Raw genomic sequence first — 24,703 nt, forward strand, 5'->3', positions numbered from 1 at the left:
CAGGAGATCCAGTCCTCAAATGAGCTAGCAAACAGTTATGTATTCTTCAAAAGACAGAGAATTTTATTTAATCCTTTTCTTTCCCAAATCTATATATTATGTTAAAGTCTTGAGGCTACAGCTTGCCATTTTAATTCCACTGTACTTTTCATTTGGGACCTGTACTAACCCTGGAGAATATGAGAATCCCTATTCATTCTGGATTCCAAATAGCCACATTTATTAACTATATTCAAGTACACAGATTGTATTTAGTTGATAATGCATCAGACAGGAGTTTTTTCTGCATGGCTGTCAAATGACCAAGCCCATGAACAAGTTACCGCCTATGTATTGCAAAAAATCTGAACGTAGGCTATTGACACCCCAATTACTTGTTGGGTAGCGTTAGCCACTGATATCAGGTTAGAGATAAGAGCTTATCCTTTGAGATTTGGATTAATTTAAATAAAATGTTCTGGTGCAAGACTGTCACTTAGCACATCTGAACATCACTCAGATAAACTCCAGCTGGCCATCTCTCTAAGCCCTTGGAAATCATAAGCATCAGCTATATTGATATATTTGGGCCTGCACTCACTTTTGTTTGCTTGTGTGTTGTGCTTTGATGTGTGTGTGTGTATTGCATTCACCTGCAGCTGTGGAACTGTGCAGGGACATCTAGTGCAAGCTGACTCTCAGGGACCTCAATGCAGCTGGAGGGAAAAATGTCTTTGGAAAGTATTACTAATAGGTTAGATAAAAAGGGAGAAGCAAGGGAATGCCCATATTAACAAGTAAGCCTCAAAGAAAAGCGGCATTGTTCTTGTTTAGCACAAGAGAAGGACAGCAATTCAATCTACTGTTTGTGTAAGGAGAAGAATAGGGGATATATATCTGGGAATATAGGCAGGAGGTGCAATAGAGAAGAGTGCAATGGAAGCAGAGGACATCTGTGGAATGGGAGGTGGTTTCAAAGACAGACAACTTACTGAGTGCTTGTGGTGTCATTTTACCATTATTTATTCCTAGGTAACTCACATCTTACTCAGGTATTCAGTTGAGAGTGTTATATGTAAGACAGTATGCTTTCAGGCTGCCTGTGAATTAGTGCAACAAAGTGCAGAGAAGCATTTCCAAAGGAATCAAAATAAAGCAGAATGCATCTTGTAATCTATACGCTAAAGGCAAAGAGAGCCACAAAGACAACATTGTGTCAGTGTTACCTGTTTCAGTAAAAGGTGAGGCGTTTGGAACTAATAAATATGCTGATGGAAAATGAAGTGAGTATACAGGAAAAATCTATCTTCCTAGATACACACAGGAGTGTGCTAGGGATTTCTAAAATCCATTAGAAAGAGGTATACCTACATCTGAAAGAGCGATGGCTTTTCCCAGCTTTTAACCATTCTCATGAACACACATTTCATGGCATTTAGCAGTTACAGAACACATAATTGTGTTTGTCCAATGTAAAATATGTTCCTAATCTGCATTCAACACATCTATATACATGTGTAGAAGCCACGGCCACTTGGCAGACATAGGATGACAAAAAAATTGGAAGACTCTCACAGCTAAGAAAAGCTTAGAGATGCCTAGACAACAACCCTTTCTTCCAAGGAAAATTTTAACAAATTGACTGAATGTCAGGGTACAATGTATTACAAAGCCTACAGAGTTGTTTTGTGACACGTAGCATGAGTTCCAGAAACAAAGTCCATACTCATTTGGGCAGAAAGTGGTCTGTTGATGTGCTGAAAATACAAAGGTTCAGTCTTATTGCTGTGGTGCAGATCAACTGTGTAGCACATTAAAAGCAGTTCCAACACTATTTGGAAGTGTTGAACTTCTTCCTCATGCACGGAAGACTGATGCATTCACACACGTCTGGGATTTCTGGCTGTCTGCAGCTTGTATAGACACATCCCACCTACAACCCAGTGATCAAGGCGCTTACCAGGAGAGAGACTGAGGGACAAGGAACACACAGGGATGTGAACCACAATGCCAAACTGAAAAATCAGTTATTTTCATAGTCCTGAACTACTCTGGAAGATCAAGAGAAAGGTTGTTAAATATTATTTGAATACTGAAGCAATTTATATTCCCCAGAAAGTCAACTTAAACATATGCAAGAGCCTGACTGAAAGTGATGAAAGCTGGAGCCAGGAACTGGCACCAGAAAATGTCTCTCATCTATGGTCACTGCAATAACAAGCTCTGTACAGGGTGGGTACCGAGTGAAAGAAGAGAAACATTTACTATTTATATTGCTTTTGTACACAGAGATCATTGTGTTAGGAGCTGTACAAACACAAAACAGGTGGTCCTTATCGGCTGAACACCATTTTATATATGTGTGTGTGCATGGAAGTATATACTTATACATATGTGCTTCTGTAGGCATATGTGAAGGATAACATAGAACAGCTGAAGACCACAAACAAAAAAGGACCACAAGGCAGTGAGGTATCTACAGGAAGTGACATAAGCTGTTTAAGACAAATCACACCAGTTGTCTAGCAGCTGATGGGGTTTTTTGTTACGTAAATATAAAGGTCGTAGTTATGGTGATCTCATACATAGTGTACTGTAGTAATTCACATCTGAAAGAAAATTATATGTTCCTTGCCCAGCAGAATTGTAAAATAACCTTGTCCATGTTGTGAGAAGATGAGGTGACTTCTCTATATAGATCATATAAATAAAGTATGGCTGATACTAACATACGGGTTTGTCTGTTGTTCTGTATTTCTTCAAACATCCTTATTCTTCAATCCAGTGTAGCAAAATGTGAGCCACTTACCTGTCTATTGCATTGTATCTGTTGTCAAGGATCACTTTGCTTACCGAGATTTGAAAATTAATGTATAAGAGAAGCTGTGTCACAGTTTTACTCTGTCACGTAATAGGGCAAAAGTGGTATGGGCCATCAAGGATGGGGAATTTTTCTGTGTGCTGTGTTGCACACTGCATTAATTCAACTAATTGAATTTTCAGTTTTCTTATGCTAACAGAGAAATATAAAAACACACTGCCTAGTGAATAGAAAGACTGCACACATTTTAGCAACTCATTGACTTTTACAATTCATATTAAATTTATTCCAAATTTTAAAGTTAAAACCTTTTAAGAAATTAAAAATATTTAAGGCATTTTTTTTTATAAAACCAGTTTCAACAATGTAAGCAAAGTTAACACAGTTCCTAGGTTTCAACTGGTATTTGTACTACAGCAAACAATTCAAGGCAAAGGAATGACCTAGATAAATAAATCACTGCAAGTCATTAAAAAGGAAAGAACAAAAGACTGCAGGCTAAAAGGTAAAGGAAGGGTGAAAAAAAAATAAAGAAAAAATAATTTAAAAAAAGAAGGAATAAATGCCAACAAAATGTTGTGTTGTATTAGCTACGTTCTATTTTTTACACAGTGTTTTATCTTTTAATCTGGTTTATCAGTGCATGAGTCACTTTACTCAAACCTTTGTTTTCAAATGTCCTTAACTTTATCTTGCTTTTGTCCTGAAAGTGGAAAGCTACTATTTCACGTGACAAGGTTTCTGTATATGTGATCGTCTATTACCTGGCTGTGGGCAATTTTTGTCCTTCTAATTTAAAAATATGATTTTCCTTCTACCCTTGCCATCCTGAGGCATTTGCTCTAGCTGTATGGTTAAAGTTGTCATTCACCTCTGAATCAAAAGATCAGTGAGAAAACAAAGTACTTCCTGAATTGACTTTACAGGCTAGACAGAAAAGATGACAGTAAGGGAAGCATCAGTCAAAGATAACATTTGTGTCCATGGCTGTAAAAAAAAAAATAATTTAAAAAGTCATTATATAACTAGGAAAAAAAAGCAGGTCCTTCAGTAGAGTTGGCTGAATAATTCATTGTGAACAAATTATCCAGCAGATGCAGTCCCCACACATTGCTTTTTGTTTGTTTGTTTGTTTGTGAATGGTTTGTGAACAGACCTTTCCTTCTGCTAAAGTATTCCTTCTGCTAAAGTATTTGGAAATGTTCACCAGAGTCTTTGTACAAATCAAAAATGCTTCCAGAAAGGTATTTTGTAGCATTGTCAGCACTCTGGGGCAGACATATGGTTCATCTAGCTCTGTGCTGTATCGGTGGTCATCATAAGAACTTCAAGAGTATAAGGAAATATCGTATACTTCACACTGAGATTCTTCTCTTAGTCAACTCTCACAGATTGTGAATACCAATGATTTTCAAACTTCCATGAGGGAGATTGCATCAAGGTTTCTTAGCAGAAGTATTTGTATGTGCATTTTTCATGAATGTGCCAAGTTACTTTTTGATTGTGGCTGTGATTTTTCCTGTTTAATTCCACCACAATAAACACACTCATTTTCCTGTTAAATTTGCTACCTGGTCTATTTTTCTGTTCTAGATAGTCATACCATATCCATAACTTTCATTATGGTCACTCAGTCATGTAGTCGTACAAAAACAGGATGAGAGGAGACCTCAAGGGATCATCTGGAATATCAACTGAACCTGCACGACACCTAGCAGCTGTTGATCTAACCTATTTTTAAAATCCTCCAGTGATGGAGACTCCTCAGTCTTTCTAAGCAAGCTGCTCCTCTTCACCATTACAAAGTTGTTCTTGACATCTCATTTCAGTCTTTCTTACTGTTAAGGCCATTCTCATCTTTTGGCACCGGGCATAGTGAGTAGATTAATGCCTTTTTCTTTTCTGAAGATTTTACATACCTCAGCCTTCAACCTTTAAGTTTGCCTTAATTTAAGCAGCTTGAATCTTTTATTCTTTTTTTTCAGTGGTCCCCTTTGTAGATCTTTTATCTTTCCTTCATTGTTCCCTGTTCTCCCTCTGGTGTGGTTCGTGAGGTATGTTGACCAGAGCTAGACACAGTACTCCAGCTGAGGCCCCACAAAGTGGTGTAAAGCTGAAAGATTTGTTCATATGTTTTGCAAGCTATATTCTACTTACACATCTCAGTATGATGTTTGCCATCTTCAGAACAGCATACTTTTGATCATGTTCAGACTGTAGTCTAGTCTATACCTTGGATTTCTTTCCAAAGCCTGCTATCTAGCCAGCTGTTCCCCATCCTGTGTTTGTGGAGTGGATTATTCTTGCCTGTTTGTAACACCTCACACTTGTCCCTATTGGATTCAGCCCTATTTTCCAAAATCATTCTCTAATTTACAGCCATCATATTAAACTCCACACTTGTGAGACCCCACTTGGAGTACTGCATTCAGCTCTGGGGGTCCCAAAGTAAGAAGGACATGTACCTGTTGGAGCAAGTCCAGAGGAGGGCCACAAAGATGATCAGAGGGCTGGAGCACCTCTCCTATGGAGAGAGCCTGAGAGAGTTGGGGTTGTTTGGTCTGGAGAACAGAAGGCTCCAGAGAGACCTTATAGCAGCCTTCCAGTACCTAAAGGGGGCCCACAGGAAAGCTGGAGAGGGGCTTTTTACAAAGTCATGTAGCAATAGCACAAGTGGTAATGGCTTTAAAATGAAAAAGGGTAGATTTACATTACATATTAGCAGGAAATTCTTCACTATGAGGGTGGTGAGACACTGGAACAGGTTGCCCAGAGAAGCTGTGGATGCCCCATCCCTGGAAGTGCTGCAGGTCAGGCTGGATGGGGCTTTGAGCAACCTGGTCTAGTGGAACGTGTCCCTGCCTGTGGCAGGGTGGTTGGAACTAGCTGATCTTTAAAATCTTCCCATGATTCTACGAGTCTATGATTTTAAATTCTAGGTCTGCTCCTCTATATTTCAGATGACACTCTCAGTTTTACTTCACATGCAGGTTTAATAATCTGTTGTGGCTTTTTTGTTTGATTGTTGTGGTTAGGGATTCTTCTTCTTTTCTTCTTCTTCTTCTTCTTCTTCTTCTTCTTCTATTATTATTATTTTAGATCTCTATTCTGTTAGACATATCATTAATAACATATATGAAAAGGGTTCATAATCTGGACAGACCCTTTATAGATATTTGTAAATCTTTTGCTAGTGCCTCTTTTCCAAGCAAAGAAGTCATGGCATATTTAGTCTCCTCCTCTTAAGTACCTCCTCAAGCTGAAGCATTCAAAAAAAAAAATAATTTAGTTTCTTCTCATATGGAAATAATGATATTTGTTCAACTTCTGTGATACATTTTCAGCTCTACAAATTCCCTATTTTGGGGGATAGGTTGTAAAGAACACTGTAGCTATGCTTGTGTGATGAATTTAGATACTATGTAATCCAGCTTCCTCTTACATTCTTAATCTTTTTTTCCTAAAAAATCCTAACATATATTAATATTTGGGTATCATGCAGTGCAATACCGATGTTCCTAGAGAACTACCACAATGACTCTTGGTCGATAATAATTCATTTAGATCTCCATTTACTCAGCTAAGTCACTGGGTGCTGTTTATGGCGCTGTCTGCTGTTGTCCTTGAATCTCACTGATTAGTCCAAGTCCAAGCTACAGCAAGAGACAGCTGCACGGCTCAGATAGCTTTCTCTGAGACTACACTGTAAAAATTGTGCTTCTAGTGCTGAAAATCTCAAATAAAACCTGTCTTCTCTTCCTCTCCTTTTCTCATATACTTAGTCATAGTTTATTACAATGAAATGACTACTTTTTAAAAGGAAAAGAATAAAAAATACTATCCTGTAACAACAAAGAAAAGGTAATGATCAAGTTAGTTTTCCTGATATGAGAAAAGATCCTCTCTGTAGTTCTAAAAGCAAGTAACCACCTTCAAGTTCAGTCACTTAGTTCAATCAGACTAAATGTGCATTTAGAATTAGAATTATTTATTTATTTATTCATTTTCCTTCTGACAAATTCCTTTGACAAATATATACTGTATACATAACATAGTATATACCAGCAATCAGTGTACTTTAAAATCTAACATTATCTAGTTATGGAGTAAAATTAAAAAGAATTACAGGAATGGCAAAGGGAAAACTCCACTGCTGTTCAAGAGTTGAGGATGAAGTACTACATTCTGGATAAACTGGGACATAAAACTGAACTCCCAAAACTAGCAAAAGTATTATGTTTTTGAGTATTTAGTTAAGGTTAGCATTATCATTGCAGTGTTTATGGTAGGCAATTAATGTTCATTACAAAAAGTACAAAAGTTTGTTGAATTCTGTGAAGAGTATTACCTCTGTTATTACATGCACTTTTCTAAAGAAACTGTATACCTACAAATGTTCACATCTTCTGTCTTTTTCTTTAATAATCTTCATAGTAAATTGCTGTATTTTCAGAATAACTGAAAATATAATTGGTTCTTTTCTTAAATCAGTGGTGGGCTTAAATTACTGGTATGGATTTACAATGATTGTTAAAAAAAGTTGAACTATTTTTGCATCTTTCAGCTGGTGCCTTCTGTTTTCCCGTGTCAACCTTTTATGAAGTGTGTCTGAGGAAATCAGTGAGTTTACATTCATTCAGGGAAGGTTAATGCCAAAGTGCTAATTCTCTATGTTGCTTTCCTTCTGTTTTTCAAAAACCCTTCCTCTAAGTATTTGCTCCCCTGGGAAATACCTTTTGATACGATATCCCAAAGAAAAAAAAGTCACTACTGTGACTTTTCAAGTGCTTATATTGGAAAGTTCTTCACTTTAAAAAAATAAAGGAGTTGCTGTGCTACCATTCATGTTACCTGGCGGCTCTAAAACATATCATCCCCTATATTTGGATTTTTTTGGCCATGACCAACACAATGATTGGTAGAAGAAGATGAAAGGATCATTTATCTTGATGTACTGCCTCTACAGTCATCAGGCCCTTCACACTAGTATCTTTTATATTTGCCAACACAGATATTGTATTTCATCTAACTAATTCACTTACAGTAGCTTCCATGAATGCATAAGAGAAAATTAGTATATTCTGCATTGAATGTCAGCTTTTCAGGCAGCCTGTAAGTGTGAGGCTTATCTGATTAAACATAGATTTTTTACCAAGGGGCTATCTACATCTAAATTAATAACCTTAGCCTTTCTTTATACTTAGTGGGCAGTAGTTCTTGGGACCTGGTATAAGGAACCTGAAGTTGGAATTATGAATATCTCTGGGTAAATCACTTTTCAGAGCTCAGTAAGCACAGTAAAGCTTTCAAGGAAAAAGAGGATGACCACCATAACATGGCATTGTCTGATGAGTACTGAAAAGCAGTATACTTTAGGGGTAGCTTTAAGCATAACTGTACCTGAAGATGAAGAAGTCTTTGTATGAAATTCACAGTGTTAAAACCAAGCTCATGTCTGAGTAAATTCCATCAACACACCTGTATTGATTTACACACAAAAAGAGTTTATTAAGTGCAAGATGTTACATAAGGGTTTAGTCATGTTTATTACTTTTAGGTAGCCTAGTTTTATTTTATAAAACAAATGTAATGATTGCACTCTGCTTTGTCTGTGCACACCTTATTTGTAATGATTTCTGAATCATGTGACTGTATATTTCATTAAATTCAATGAGTGTGTTTGTTCATCTCTATTAATCTACCTGAGTCCCCAAACAATAAATGATTTTAATTTAAATATGACTTTATAAAATCATAATTGTAAATGTTTTTAAAAGAAAGTCTCAGTGTAGAAGACTACATAAAAGATTATTGATCATTAGAGAAGAAGTCTTATATTCACATTATATGATTTTTCAGTGCTGGTCTTTCCTTTCTTACACATGCTGTTGTGCACCAGCTTCCTATTTCATTGGCAGTGACATTGGTTTTAAATGCCCTCTGTTTCAGAACCACCTTGCAGTAACATTTTAAAGCATTCATTTCAAGACTTATTGATCATGACTATACCAGGTAACACAGCTCTGCTAAACAGTTTGGAAGATATGGAAGAATTTCTCCTTATAAGTACAACTTCTAAGAGGTCATGGTCTGCCTTTTCAGAATGCAAACAATAATTTAGTTGTCTTTTCACAACACAAGCAAACAAACAAATCAGAAGATGGGAGCTGTAGAGATCTTTGCATTCCTGTGACTGGTGATCATGCATAATCTGTGATCCTGTTATCTTCCATTTGGGTTGCATCTGGCCCTGCCACTGCCTCGCTGAGCTCCATGGGGCTGATTGCCAAGTGAGCTGTTACTGAGAAGCTGGTAAAAACAAGCTAATTCTGAGACTGCTCCTCCCTGACATGCTATACCTACAATAGGAGAATTCAAAATAATATTCAGTGTGGGTTTATACTGAAATAAAACAGGTCTATTAATCTGAAGTGGAAGTGAGTAGCATGAAGGCAGAATCTTAGCACTTAGGATTTTGGAAACATGACCAAATACACTGTCACTATCATTAGCAGTAGAAGCTCCAGAACCATTGAGTGTTACATCAGTACTAAATTATTTTTAGAAATCTCAATATGTGTCATTTACTAATAGACCTGATTTATTCTAAGAACTTCAGAATGATTTAGCATTACCTTATTGGTCATTGGTAGCAAACACTGTTTTATTAAGCATTGAAGGACTGCTTTGAAAATACTTCTCAGTATATTGTACATAAGAATCAAAATAATTTATAAAAACTTCAAATGTTATTTTAAAATATGGGCATGCCATATCTAAGAAATCTTGTTCAGGTGAATTTCAGAATTTGACTTTGGAGACCAAATCAAGGATACTCTGGTTTAAATTTGTTGTTCATTGCTTCTTTGCTTTTCAACATCAAACAGATATGTCAAAACATTTCACTGTGATTTTAAGGAAGAATCAGATCAAAAAGATGCTGCCATAACACAATTCCCTCCATCTCTTTAGCAAATGTATTTATGAGAGGAGTTAACCGGGTTTGGATCATCAAATTCCCTCATCAACGCTGAGTAGTCAGATGTAAAGTGAAGCAAACACTGGATACTGATGTGATCTATCACTCACCAGCATAGTATCTATGTAGTAAAGTCATAGCTTTCTATGTGCTATTTGTCTGTCATCTCATGGCAATAAATGAAAAGAAATAAAATTCTAAAGGTATAGGTTTCTAAGGTGGGTATTTCAGTGAACAAACAAAAACACTGGAAAAAAATTTTCTTTCTAACATGGAAGTGACAGAAAGGGTGAAGTTGTGGAGGCATCAACTTCGTTGTGAGGACACCAAGTCTGAATGAGACCACCCCTGAAGGAAACAATTATATATGAAAACTTTTCTTGAAATGTTTATTTAAAAAAAAATAATCAATATGCTTACCCATGATAAGAAACTTACCTGCAGATTCACAGCTTATAATACACTGATTGTAACAGGTAACTTTTTTAAAATTAATAATTTAGTACAGGAAATAATATAGTACTAAATTAAACCCATCTTGGTCTACCTTAAAATTTAACAAACTTGCTTCATAAAAGTAAGGATTCTATGGGATGCTCTTTCAAACTACAAATAATGTATGCTGGCACACCATGTAATCTCAATGGTAACATGTTTGTTTACTATTCCCTTTTAGTAGAAAATCCCCAAATGCAAACAAATTTCTGACACTATCCAGTTCATGTAAATGCAAAATCTTGCTAGAGTGTCATCTTCCAAAATGCTCTAGTATTTAATCCAGTCTGCCAGTTTAGTCATTTTTATGGAAATGCATCATAGCTGGTTTTCACAGCATCACTAAACTATATTTTACTTTGAATCTTAAATATCATTGAGTAAATATATTAAAAGGAATGACTTGTACTTGATAATTGAGCAATCAAAAATAGAATAAATGGTGTGTCCAGCTAGGCATATTATTTCTTTGTTTTCTAATCCTTTTGTTGTGCTTCATTTTGTAAGTCCTCCGTACAGCTGAATAGAAAATGTTATCAATAAAGGCAAGCCATTAATCCACCCATGACAAAAATTAAGATATATTTGTCCTTTAAGGCTGACTGCCTCTGTTCTGTTCAGCTATGGAGGTCAATAACCTGTAAGTGTTTAATGAATATTGCTATAATGTTACTTTCATTATTGAATTAGAGATGGCTTTGAAGAAGACATAATGGCTTGATCTGTTTTGTTTTATATTTATTAAACTTTAGAAAATGTATGAGTTATATTTCTTCAGTTAATATTTTGAAAGAACATGAATATTTACATAAGAAAAACATTCAAAATTAATAATAAATAATAATTTTTCTGTCTGTTAACAAAGACATTTTTACTTTTGTGAATCCTAGCAAATCTGAAATAGATTTATTACTGTAGACTTTCACAGTCCTGGGATTAAATTATTACTGTGTAATTTTATATAAATATTTTATAGATTCATTATTTAATGTTAGTTAGCCTTTATTATCAGCAGATTAAGAAAATGGAAGGGACGATTAAAATCACAAAGATGTCACTGGTAACAGAATAAGAAAAGTTCAGATTTAAGGTTCATTCAGAAAACAAACTTAAACCCAGATGTAGAAGATCTGCTACCAAAAGCACTTAATGAAAGCTCAGAAAGGCATAAAGCAAGCTGCATCCAGTTCTAGTAAATGTGCAGTGAACATGTCTGAGAAGGGGTTTACCTCTAGCCATAACACTTTTACAGGGGTCTAAAGAAGCTACCCACATTAGCACTTGCCTAAATATACCAGGCAACAAAGGGAAGAATTTTTCTGGCCTTCAGAACGACACTCAGATTGTACTGAGAGACCAGACATTGGTCTCCAAAACTGTCCTAGACATTTGCACTGCTACATATTTTGCAAGTCCCAGCAAAGAAGGAAGAGGAGTTACTCTTTCTTCTGATTCCAGAAGTATATGGATTTTGTAAGAACATATGTAGTTGTATTGATAGCAGTTTCTTACAGGAAATCTGACTACATGAAGGTTTTCTGCAGAAAATCTGACATATTCCAGTTTTCCTAGCAAAACAGACCTGAACCCAAATTTCTTAGAAATATCAGTCGTACAACTCAGCTCTATCAAAAGCCTTCTTTCTCATGTGCTGAAAGTGAATATTTCTTAAACCAGCCATAAGACAATTACTTAATTGCACAATGAGGACATATAGAAGTTGAAATTGTATTTTAAAACCTCCCGTACTGTCATTAGTTCCTGTGCAAGACTGCTTAGAGCAGGCAGCATCACAGTACAGGGCACTGAACTGATACACATAGCAGAATATTTTTTATGGATTATATGTATTTTTAAAGTAAGTATGTATGGTCCTCACTTCTTTTGTGTTTTGCAGTTCTGCATCGTTTTATCTTTTTCCTTTTTTTCTCCAGTAATAGATCAGATACAGGTTAACGTAACTCATGAAACCACACAGAGATATCTGTGTTGAAGCTATTACTGTCTTAGACAGTTCAGCAGTAATTCCTGTTATTTTGCTTGTATGACAATTTCATGGCTATGTTTGTATTTAATAGGGTTTTTTCCTTGAGTTAAACATGTGAAAATGTTATTCTCCAACATGAGTCAAACTATCCTGAGTAGAATATGCCTTGTAAATAACAGACATACATGTTTCAACTAATGTTAGATTAGTAATACAAACAAGTACATAAATCACAGAGTGGAGAAAGAAAAAAAAAAAAAAAGAAAAAAAAAAGAAACAACTGCCAACACCTGGGAACAATAAACCAAAAAATATTCTTGTAGTATTCAAAAAGTTATTATATATACTAATATGTCATACCTGCCCTCCAAATGCTATTAGAAACACTTTCAAAGAAAAAGAAACAGAAAAGACAAAAGGAGTGTAAGGTCTCAGATATTGTCACCAATACTTCAACATTTTCATAACTGTTCTCCTGTTGACCATTAGATGTGTGTAATTTGAATTAGAAAAAGATATAGATGCATATGTATTTCAAAAATGTTGCCAAACTGCTAACAAAATTAATGTGAGGTTCAAATTTGTGTGCATGTGTGCAAAAGGACAATAATTTCAAGCCAGTTTCTCAGCACTGTGACAGGTCACCAATCTACTCCTTGTGCAAAGCTGTCTTTTAGAAATTGCTGGTTTATTTAGTAGAATGTTTTCTAGCTGTTATGGTTGCAAAGAAAATATTTTTGATGTGAAAAGGGTATTAAATGGAGCAGTGTCCTATTTCCAGACATAACACCAAGTGAGATCCATTCATCAAAGAAGGCTATTAACCTTTATACCTAGAGCTTCACTTGTCAATATCCTTAACTTTCATTCCAATGATCATTTTATCAGAAAAATCTGATTCTTTTAGTCCCTTATTCCAGGCTGCCAATCACATCTTCTGAAACATCTAGCTTTCTTGATGGCCTTCTTAATGCTATAAGTTTTAAACATCATGATCTTAAACATATGAAACTGTGGAAGAGTATAATTTAAATTGAACAGAATAATAAGATAAACAACACCGCTTCTGCTTCTATTTTTTTACTGATACTGATATTACTATTCACATTGCTATGAAGCACTTTCATATACGATTAGTCAAAATCTTCTATTCTTCAGTTAATGGATTCTGCCAAAGAATTTCTAGTCTGTCATTTTATAATGCCATAAAACTCAAAATCTTCCACCCACATATAAGTCCAGATCCCTACAGCTTACAAATAGAAATATGGTTTATATCTAAACATTCAACCAAGTTCTACTATGTGAAAATAGCGTTATTCTTTCTTAATGTGTCTAGTCACATATTTTACTGTCATATTTCTTCAGTGCCTGGGCTTGTTTTCTCTTTAGATATAAGTTTCTCAGTAATTCCAATCTTCTTTCTGACATACTTTATTCAGTCCGATGACTCCTTAACCTTTCTCAATTCATGGGATTGAATTCTACTCGCCCTAACTTAAGAAAAGGGATTTAGCTCCAGACTCAGACATCTAAATTTAGGTGTCTGTGGATAGTCTGGTTTCCTATGTCAGTCCCTGGAAAGCTGGATCTCAATTTGATTGATCACACATATATTTCTAAAGCCATTTAAAATACCCTGTTGTATCCACAATACTTATATAGTAGATATGATTCAAGACCTAGGTATATAATACAATGATAGGAAAACTGATGCTCTTTGTAGTTGATGCTCTTCTGCTGCATGCCAGGAACGATATGCAAGAGCATCTCAAACAGCACTCATGTTTAGGTGACTGAAATGGGTACCTGTCTCAGGACTTAAACATTAGAATCAGAAAGCAATTCAACTGAATGAAATTAAATATCTAACATAGGAGAAGACAAAAACTCCTTAGGTCCTGCTGACTGTACTGACCAGCTCTCCACTGGCTACAGTGGATGCTTAAGACACGCAGGGCATATATGCTACACTGTGCATAGACATCAGCAAGCTCAGTCTCATCTATGGTGTCTGTTTCTTTTTTCTTCTGCAGACTCTTTTTGCAATGCCATTCCCTTTATATTTATTTTTTACATAACCTTTTCCTCCCACAACAAATAATCTTGTAGATCTATCTTTTCTCACACTCATTTATCATAAACCTAAATATTGATTTTCTTTTTTCTCCATCTATTTTTCTTCCCTCCTACTTTTCTGTTGTTCATATCCTTCCCACACAAATTGCCATAGGTATGATCCATTTGCTCTAAGTTAAATGTTTCCAATGTAGATACCACCTTTAGGGATCCAGCTTTGCCTCCCTTTGTAGTCATTGTAGGAAGGCAGGAGCTTTTAAAAAGTGGTTCATTGAACTTTCTTTAGGTAGTAAGTCTGAGATTATAATAATTATGCTTCCATATGCCTAGTTTTTTCCACTGAATACACTTTAGGAAAATTATTTGTGAATACAACATAAGGGACAGGCTGAATAAGTTCTGGGAAGTTAGGGATTTTCCTTGTTCTATCAATATTATTTACTTCTCAAATCACAGATGAACGTTCTTTTCCTAATTTACTGCCATTTATCTAGTAACACATCCACCAGTATTTTATGCATACAACCACAATGCTTGACTTACTAACCTCTTGTGTGTTTTAAGACATTAAAAAAAAAAAAAAAGGCAGCAGCAGCAGCACTTGTGTGTTGTCTGTATGTATTTTGCTGTTTGTTTTGGCATGCTGAAGAACAGAGGAGCCCAGGGAAAGCTCACTCATCCTTTGCAAACTTGCCACTTTGCTGCCAATATTTGATCTCCAATCTTACATCTTGTTTATTTTGTTTGTAGTGAATTATCATTATGGCATTCTGCCTTTTGAACAGACTTCATTGATATAAAAATGTGCTCTGATCTGGCCAAGTGAAAAATATGTAATGTCTTCTAACAGTGATTCCAGTGAGAGTTCTTTCAGGACCCTTTTTAAAAATAATGAGATGGTCATAACTCCATACCAATGAATATTCAATAGTGTAGGCATTGTCAGTCCAAAATAGCTTGCAAGTTAATAGGAATGAAAACCAGTTCTTGATCAGCTTTTGATTGTGATTTTTGAAGTGATCCAAGCAACTCATGTACAAGACCAGACTTGTAATTTGCTTACTGGACTACAAGTTGGCATACATCTCTTGTGGCAAATCCCAGCTAATGCATTGAATGGTTTAAACAAGTAGAAAACGTAGAAATCCATACAAATTGTGTGCAGACATTACAAAAATACATTAAAACCAATGAAATTGTTCAACACAATTAGTAAGGTAAAATTCCTCTTTATCCCTATGTAATGTATAGCTGAGAATTCAACAGGCAGTTTGGAAAAAAAAAAAGTGCCCCAAATTCCTTTTAGTTTGTTTGAATATACATTGCAATTTGTAGTGATGCATTACTCTATTTCCACAATATACAGTAAGCGTATGTCATGGAATATATTAATTTAGATTTTAATTCAATGTAATAATTCCATATTCTTTCAGGTTCTATTACTTTAGTGAGACTTTTCAAGAGGTTTGAGTTTGACCCCAGTTGTCCACAATTCAGGCTGATTGCCACACGCTCTGGTTGAAGTGCAACCAGTGAACTCTAGTGATACATAATCTGGAAGCATCCCTCAGATTAAGGGAAGGAAATGTAATTTTTTTCTTTCCCTCTTACTTACCTCATGCTCCAGACATTCTTGTCTCATCTCCTTGGTGATACACAATAGAGCAGGGAGGTTATGGCAGGTGTTGTCAAGACCATTGTTCCAATTCCAAAAGGGGAGGGTGATACTGTCCATATCATACCTAAGAATAGAGATGAAGGTGACGATTCAGTCTGATCCTAAATACTTTGGAGAGAACATGTGTCTAATTGTCACAGCCTGGTTATATTCAGCTGTAATGTTATAGAGCAAAATGCAAAATAATAATAAAAAAAAAAAGGCAAAAAGCCATTCTCAAGGAAAAAGAAGCACACTTATTTAGAATTACCTTTACATGCACCTCTATGCAATTTGTTATTAAACAGCACTGATTTACAGATAAATTATGTATTTATAAGGACAGCAGGAAGGTCTGATTCTAGTAGCTTAATAGAAAATAAACTGCATTAATTTAAATTCATGCTCTAGGGTTTAGACCAATATCTGTCTGTCAGCAATTACTCAAATACTTCTACGGGAAGCAAATAATTTCATATTTACTACCTGTGAGATTGGGGGGTGGTTGTGTATGTGTATTTTTCTGAACCATCTGGCACTAACTAACCTCCATGGGATGACCAGTTAAGCCAGGCAATAGAGTGGCTGAGCTAGGTATATGAACCCCTGGGGGCCAATACTGTGTAACAACTTAATTAATGACCTGGATGATGGGCCAGAGTGCACACTCAGCAAGTTTGCAGATTATGCAAAACTAGGAGGAGTGGTTCATACACCAAATGACTGTGCTGCCATTCAATGGGACCTCAAAAGGATGGAGAAATGGGCTAACAGGAGCCCCATGAAGTTCAACAAAGGGAAATGACCAGTCTTGCATCTGGGGAGGAATAGCCCCAGGCACCAGTACATGTTGGGAACTGACTGACTGGAAAGGAGCTCTGCAGAAGAAAACCCAACCGTATGCCTTTGTGGCAAAGGCAGCCATCTGCCTTCTGGGCTGCTTTTAGGAAGAGCATCACCCGAAAGGGAAGTGATCCTTTCTGCTGAAGTCTGGTGAGACACGTCTGGAGTGCTGGATCTAGGTCTGGGCTTTGTACTACAAGGGAGACATGAATATACTGCAGCCAGTCCAGCAGAGTGCTATGAAGATGATTTAGGGACTGGAGAATCTCTCCCTGAGAGAGCTGGAACTGCCTGGAGAAGAGAAGGGTCAGAAGGATCTTATACATGTGTACAAATACCTGATGGAGGAGGAAAGGCAATAGAGCAGGCTCCTCTCAGTGGTGCTCAGTGGACAAGGGGCAATGGGCACAAACTGAAGTTCAGGAAATTCCACCTAAACATAAGGAAAAGCTTTTTTACTTTAAGGATGGTGAAAGACTAGAACAGATTCTTCAGCAAAGTTGTGGAGTTTTCATCCTAGAAGGTATTCAAAACCCGAATGAACATAGCCCTGGGTAACCTGCTGTAACTGTCTCTGCTTGTGCAGAGCTTGGACTAGATATCTCCAGAGGTGCCTTCCAACCTCACCTGTTCTTTGATTCTGTGATGATACTGATAGTGGGTTTCAATGGAAAAACTCTTATAACTCACTATTATTGTCCTGTCTACAATAAAAAGAAGAAAATACAGAAAGAAACATACAATGTATTTTTAAATCTGAAATATAAGGGTTTACTTCTGAAATTTTGATGTGAAAACCTCCAGTTAGTGCAAAGGGAATCTTGTATGGGAGTTTTCTTAAATGATGACTGTAACAAAAAATCATTGTAACAGGACTGGTTGGGATGGAATTAGTTTTCTTCACAGGAGCCTGTATGGTGCTGTGCTTTATTTCTGTGATAAAAACAATGGTGATATCACTTCACTGTTTAGCTACTGCTGAACAGTGCTTGCAGTGTTAAGGTCTTCTCCATTCTCACCGTGTCCTCACCTAGGGTGCAGACTCAGGGTGGGTAGGTGGGCAGGAGGTTGGGATGGGATAGTACCAGAAGAGCTGGTCCAAAATGACCAGAGATACTTTGTACCATGCAATGTCATGCTCAGCAATAAAATGGTGATGGTACTGCTGGCAGGAATTTTTTCTAAAGTAGCCACTGTTTGGAGACTGGCTGGGCACCACTCAGCTGGTGGGTGGGAGTGAGTGACTGATTGCCTTTGCAACACTTGCATTGTTTTGTTTTTTTTTTCTTCTGTATTCCTCCCCACCCCCACCTTCAATTATTGAGCTGTCTTTATCTCAATCCACAACTTTTTATTCATTTTGCCTTCCAACTCCCTTCACCATCCTGCTGGGGGAAAGTGAGGGAGCAACTGGGTGGGGGTTTACCTGCCCGCTGGGTCAGCCCATCACGTTTAGATCATTTAGATCAAATGCAGATATGAACTCAGATAGTAATAAAAAAGAGAATCGAGGCTAAAAGCAACTATTGTTAACATATTCACATTTGAAATTTTGCTATGTTAAGCAAACACAGAAATCCCATAGAGGTTTCATGATACATGGAGCTGCTTTTTGTAGCTGATAGAGTTAGTGTAGTGATATAAAAAACTCTTATCATCCAGATTATTTAGATATCATTCACAAAATTACAGCAGCTCCAGATTTGTGCTGTTTGAATATCTTATGATAGTATTCCCTTTAATTGACTGCACACAACCTAAAAGTGGCAGTTTTGCAAAATTTCATTTCCCTTTACATTTGCGTCTGAAAGAGCACACATCCATGAACAAAAGGGCAGTGAACATGGCTTGAGGGAAACTGCAGAACACAATCTTACTTCTGCTATCGTCTAAATTTCACTGGTACTGCCTAACACTCAGGGGGGGAACAAATTCATTAAATAGGCATGGAATATACATATTACTTGGCATGAGCAGCCTTTCTGTTAGGTAGGACTGCTTTGTTTCTTTTGGTCCTCTCATGCCTTTGCACCCCTCTAAATCACCTATTTGCTGAATGGGTGTGCAGCTCCACTATGTGCTCATTTGTTTGTCTTCACCTGGTGCCTGAGGCCAAAGTACTGAGTTGCATTTTTCAATTACAGACAATTGCAAGAGAGAAGCACAGCATCTTCATGGGTCCATCAGTTCAGGACAAAGCTGGTTTTGCAAAACGGTTTTCAGATCAAGTAACTTTGAACAGAAGAATGTTCTGTCTGAACTTTGTAGATACGCTGTTTTAAAAGTCACAATAAGTATTGGAGTATGAGAATATTCATTAATGCAAAATACATTGCTGTTGTATATATGTCAGATACCAGTGCAGCAGATCCTGTATTATTGAAAGATTGGACCTGATGCCAGCTTTCTAGGCACTGCTAGAAATGAAGACAAAGGTCTTATTTTCAGAAATGACAGAACTATTCTAACCACATGCAGATGGAACAGGACTGATTTCCCAGAGGCTACTTTAGCATCCAGTAGTTGAAATTCGAGGCACACTTTTGAAAATTTGGGATAGACGACACTAACCCCATTTGTCCTTCTTTTTGTATTTGGGACTGTCACTAAGTAACATGAATCTGAACTGGTGGGCAGGTGTTTTAAGACTGCTTTTTAATTGATAATGGTACTGTTCCCTAACCCAATAAAAAGTATGTGTGCATCAGCTCCTGGACACTACCCTGAATGTGCTGAGTATTACCCACCCTGAACACTAGTGTGTGTTCAGCTCAGGATTTAGCAAACATTAGGTACTTTGCTTAGAATGAGCATTCAGAGATTAATTTTCCCATTAAAATTAATTTATTATAAACACTTCTTAGCATTTGGGTAAATTCATTACTTTTTCTAAATTTTCTGCCTAACTGACTAGACTACATAAGACAATTTAAGAAAAGCTATTGCACAAGAGGGAAAATTCACCCATAGGATTTCAATTCTTTTTAGTCACCTGTATGTTCACAAGACATTTTTAAATACTTATGCAGCTCTTACTAGTAAACTCAAAAAATTCAGGACCAAAGGGGTTTTTATTTAGCACATGGTTAAGTTTTTTATTTCACCCTGATAGTCACTCCTGCTGTGCTTCCCTCAGTGGTAATGCTGAAATAGTTCTGAACTAGTAAAATAAACCTTTAAAAAGTTTCAAGCAGATTTTCTTGATTTAAAAATGATGATTTATGATTATGCGAACTAGGTTTAATATGCATTAGGAATTCAAATGCTGTTGCAATAATTTTTTAGTAAAAGCTGCTTTTTAGAACTACCTTTGCACATTCTCTCCACAAGCAATAATTCTTCATCTATAGAGTAATTTATTTCTTCTGGTTTTAATATGTTACAGATGAATGGTTGTATGTCTTTCCTGTTAGAGCATTACAAGACAGGCCACTTTTGCATTAGGCTGGTACTACAACAGATACCTGTGGTGCTCTTCATGGTTCATGTGGTACTAATTTAAATGGGAAGTTGCACATATTTCATTGAAACACTTGGTAAAGCCAGCTTTCACAGAAGGGTGCAAATGATGGACTGTTCTCTGTGTGCAGCTGAACTGCTCTAAATGTGTCAGTGAGGGTTATGGATCATTTCATTCACCCATCAGCTCTGGTCCGCTGTGTGTACAAATCACAGTATAGTGTCATCCAACAGAACATTCCTGACAATACTAGAACATTTATAGTACTGCCATCTTTAATAGGAGTTCTGCAACCCTGTTTAAATAGTATTACTTCTTTAACTCTTTAAAGTCTGAATTTGAAGTCATTTTTGGTTTCCTTTTCTGTTAGCTGCAGTGTCCCTGGTTTGGATTCCTTGCTCATTTTTCTCGGCTTCATAGCTACTGAGAAAAGAAATAAGAGAAGCTCAAGGTTAAAGATAAGTTGCAGCTAGGACCTACATTCAAGAAACTTTCAATCTCCATAAATGTTATGTTATTTTCTGTTTTTTCTTTAGCAGTGATCTTTGGATAATTCAATACCCCCTGAGCATACAGCCCCTTTAAATATCAAACAGTCCACCTTCATTCTCTGTCAAGAATTGATTGAATTGAAGATAAATGTTGCATGATTAGTGAACCCTCTGTCTTTCCATAGTCAGGATGAAAAACATTTTTGGCAGTTGCAATATTGTATTTTCCCGTTACCTAGGCTTTACAGCTAAGAAAAGAAAGAAACTTGCTGAAAATTAAAGGAAACTTTGTCAGTGGCTTCTTCTCATGCGTGGGAAAAATTGCAGCAAGAAACCTACTATAATTATTGTAAAAGCAAAGGCATGTATTTGTATTTAGGGAGTGGTCATCTGTTTTAGTCCTTACTTTTTATCTTACTTCTCCTGTGTTAAAACTGATCCCTCTTATTCATGCATAACAGACTGACAGAACTTGCACACAGAAATGGTACTAATCAAACATACATGTATATACATTCAGGCTTCCCTTTCTTCTTCAGTTGACATTCAAAATCAAGGTTGCCAGTATTCATTTTCTCCTGAAGAATGGCGACTTAACCAGGTGCAAAGGAGAAGTTCACACTAGTGAAATTAAAGTAGCTTGCTCAAAGTATTGAAGTTATAAGCTCCCATTAAACCAGAACCTACAGCCACTGGAGACTGACAGGCTCCTAACTCAGACTTTCAGGTTTCTTCGTGAGCTATAGGAAGACTCATCTATGCTAGGCACCAAAACTAGGTGTTTAAACTTACACAATGTGAATATCTCCTAGTTGGTCAATTACGGGTTTAGAAACCTGTATTTAAGAAATAGGGTTTGAGATATTTTAACACAAATCTTGACAGCTGGTAACTTCCCAAATGAGTTTACTATGCCATAGTGCTTCAGAGAGTGGGTAATTCTGGAACAATGTTACTTCACATACCTTTTTTCTCAGTTTATACCGGTCACTGTCATTCTGCATATCTCTTAGATACATAGGGATTGCTCTGAAAGCAGCACTGTTAAAACTGGGCAGAAACCAGCAATATTTTTTGAATTTAATAACTTGGGATTTTTCATGAATTGGATTAAGTCTGCAAATCTATCCTGGCTGAAGTTAATAAAACCAGAAAAATTTCTAATACCACTAACCATTTTCATCACTTGAAAGCAAAGATCCTGGATCATCACTGGTAACCACTGCACATGTAAGGATACTATATCACTGAATATGGATCACTTATTCCCTTCTAGCTGTGGTAGAGTACTCACCTATGGACAACAATAACAACTGTCAACATCTGCATTATCTTCATTGTTTCAAACAACACCCCGTGCTCATAATGCATACACACACTATCAATGCACCCACAAATAGGACTATGAAGTCTCATGGATCTTTTTTAATGATTATCTACAATGTATCATTGCTAAACTTTCACTCAGCCCTTTCACAGCAACTGAATCCTTTCACTGTTTTCAGGTAGCAGACTAAAAGCAGCTGGTGGGGGGGCACTCTCCACAAGTACATAGTGACATCTTTCTTGTTTCTCTCTTGCGTGATGTGATAGCAGCTCTGGAGGTTAATGAAATAGGAAGAGGTGGGCCAAACAAATTTAATTCCTTGTTTGGTTGTGGGATTACATTGCTACTGATGATCATGCAGGTTTCAGAATATCTTCAAATGTAATTTTTCCTTTGGTAAGATCTACTTAGTCTATCCTCATATTTATGTCAAGGTAAAGACCAAGTTCTGCAAGGTTCAAGCAAGATTACTGTCATAATTGTTAAACTAGATATAATTAGTATGCATTTTATTTGACTTGGTAGTATGGTATAATTACTCCTCGCATGCTCTTAATCCAGCAATAGTTTTTGCTTCTAAGCTTTTGGTTTTTCTGTACATTTAAACACTCATTTGCTAAATATATTAAAAAAATTCACACTGTAAAAAAAGTTCACTGTGAAGATAGTATTGAATTTAGTTTTCTTCTTATGCATATAATAAAAAGTTTTCTCTTCTCCCATTGACTTCAGTGAGAGCAATGTGAATTATTATTTTTGCCTCTGTAAATTAATGAAACTCCATCAGTGGTATCAGTAAGCTTGTCAAACATAAAATAACTAAAGAATTTGATCATATTTGTGTCTTGTGGCCCTGTGAGATTATTACTGTTTTTTTTTTAATCTTTGTTGGCAACATCTCTCTTCTCAGAGCTACAGGGCAAGGGTCCACTCTTGGCTTTTGCAGATATGCATGCTGTGTTATGGAGACACTCCAGCTTCTCTGTAAATAAACGCTAACAATACCATTCATCCCCACTGTAAATGACAAGAAAAGCCATTATACTTTCCAGTTTCTGAAATTAAAGTTGACAGACAATGGTGATATGCTCTGAATATATGATTGAAATTATTTGCAAGATTAAAAACTGTAAATTACTCCATTTCACACCATGTGTAAATAATGTTTCTTTGTGCCCCTTCATTCAAGACTGTATGTTTGGGAACAGTCACTTTTTCTTTAAAAAAAATCCATTTGTTAAAAATGAGACATGATTTCTTGCCAGGGAAGCTGACAGAGAAGAAAAAAAAAAAAAAAAAAAAGGTGATGGAGAAGATTCTTTTCATCTGCTTCTGAATGATCACTGTGTGATGCTGGTTCCTAAATTCCCTAGCTAAAAGCCAGCCTCACTACAGAAAAATTACTTGTATCCCTTTCCCAAATTGAGTAATGGCAAGCAGAGATTCTTGGAATATGTCTATACCTCACAATGAAAGGCTGTGTTGGATGTACTCTAGAGCACTCTGAGCATGCTGGTAAGTCTGTATAGTGAGGATACAAGTGCGTGACGCAGAAGCTATAAAACCACATTAAAGTAGCATAGCCCTGACAGACAGGACTAATAAGCCCATATGCAGTGCCTCCTGCTCCAAAGATAACCCACTCCCAAATTGCTTGGGTGCCTCAGTGTGGGACTTCACACACAGCCAGTCTTGTCAAATGCCACAGAGAAATTTTATTCTCTTCCCTGGTTTCTGCAAGGGGAGGCTTCAGGCTTCATCTTTAGACTTCAGATCAGTATAGCTGGATATTTGAAAGGCTGTACAGAGATGGGGCAAATCAAGAAACACATGAAAGAAAATCTTGTTGAAGGGAGAAGTTCAGCATGGCTTGCTGGTGCTTCTGCTTCTAAATGGCAATCTTTTTCACGGGGAGCTCTTATTTAAGAGGTTTGCAGTCTGGTGACAACTATGATTTTTCCTAAAGCAGCTTTTTTTGTTGGTTTTCTTCTACTCAGTGTGTACCCATGTACTATGCACCAAGTAATTGACCTATACTAACCTATAGAGAAACACGGTTGCCAGCGACACATGGTTGTTAGAAGTTCAACATTATCTTGAATATGTTGTAGTGGTTATTTGACAAAGTATCAGTAATGCAGGTTGTGTTTGCCAAAAACAGTAGTGATGAAAAATGTGATGAAAACTCTAAGGACCAGGCCACATCTCACAAGTACTGGTTGCTTAATTACCACTTACCCATTGACCAACATGTCTCTAACAATGAACATTTGTTTCCAAGTGAACATTGCAAGTTCCAAATTGATTAGCAAAACATTAAATGAGTTTTCCCTTTCCTGTTTTATAAGTGTTCATTTTTGAGCTTGAGTACATCTCACACAGTTATGCAATGTGCAGGTTAGAATTAGTGGAATTCCTAAGCCATGAGAGAATTGCAAACTTTTCCCATTGATATTCCACAAAGGAAGTGAACTTAGAAACTAATGTGGTTTAGGGGAAAAACCTGAATAGAGGCCTTAGTGGTGTTCAGTTTTCAGGAGTTGGCATGTTGTTCAGTTTTGTCCAATTATCAATAAATAAGAGGG

The sequence above is a fragment of the Falco naumanni genome, chromosome 2 (genome assembly GCF_017639655.2).
Source record: "Falco naumanni isolate bFalNau1 chromosome 2, bFalNau1.pat, whole genome shotgun sequence".
In the NCBI taxonomy this organism is placed as follows: Eukaryota; Metazoa; Chordata; class Aves; order Falconiformes; family Falconidae; genus Falco; species Falco naumanni.